The sequence below is a fragment of the Alligator sinensis genome, unplaced genomic scaffold, assembly GCF_000455745.1.
Source record: "Alligator sinensis unplaced genomic scaffold, ASM45574v1 scaffold1905_1, whole genome shotgun sequence".
In the NCBI taxonomy this organism is placed as follows: Eukaryota; Metazoa; Chordata; order Crocodylia; family Alligatoridae; genus Alligator; species Alligator sinensis.
The window spans coordinates 158,368-159,114 of record NW_005843303.1 but is presented as its reverse complement, the minus strand read 5'-3'; the positions used below and the strand labels follow the sequence as shown (position 1 = coordinate 159,114).

The following is a 747-nucleotide window of genomic DNA, read 5'->3' as shown; positions in this document are numbered from 1 at the left end:
TACAGCACCGTGCCCCGGCCCAGGCCTCTGGCAGTCCCCAGCCCCCACCCGCGGTCTGTCCCCGGGTCTGCTTGGTGTCTGCACAGGGGGCATGTACCAGGGAAGGGAGGAGCTGAGGGCAGCTCAGCACCGTGCACCGGCCCAGGCCTCTGGCAGTCCCCAGCCCCCACCCGCTCCAGCATGGGGTGGGGGGGCACTTCTGCTGCTGCTGACTCACTGCCTGGCTTGGCATGCACCCCTTCCCCTGCCTCAGTTTCCCCACCTGGCTTAGCTCAGGGGCAACAAGGCAGGAGGGGCAGAGGGTCATTCCCTCCAGCCCCTTCCCCTGGCCTGGTCTGGCCCCCCCAACTCGAGGGAGACCAGGGGCGAGTCCCCCCAGGTCGAGGACTCCCTCGGCCCCGGCCACATCCTGCCCAGCTCCGGGCTGGCTGCAGCGTGCGCACCGCCTGACTGCCCGTGGACAACGGGCACCTCCGTGGAGCCGGCACGGCTGTCCCTGTCCCAGCTCTGGACCTGTCCCCTGGAGCGGGCAGCGTCCCTCACCACGGCTCTGTGCGCCACGCATCGTGCATGGAGCACCAGCCGGTGCTGCCGGTCCGGCCCCAGCACCAGCGTCCCCAGGGGCTGAGCCTGGGAGCCCCAAGCCCCCCCCAAGCAGGCAGACTCCCCCCAGCCCTGCCTCCATGCCCCCAACAGACCAGGGGTTGCACCCGGGGGGCTCCCACACCCGCTCCCCAGATTGCTGCT

General features: G+C 71.2%; 1 protein-coding gene across 1 annotated transcript in view; it reads left to right on the top strand.

Annotated features, from left to right (window-relative positions):
- The window catches only part of LOC112548580 (zinc transporter ZIP4-like), a 22,987-nt gene that overhangs the window by 10,968 nt on the left and 11,272 nt on the right, over positions 1–747 (top strand). The gene's annotated exons all lie outside the window — the stretch shown is intronic.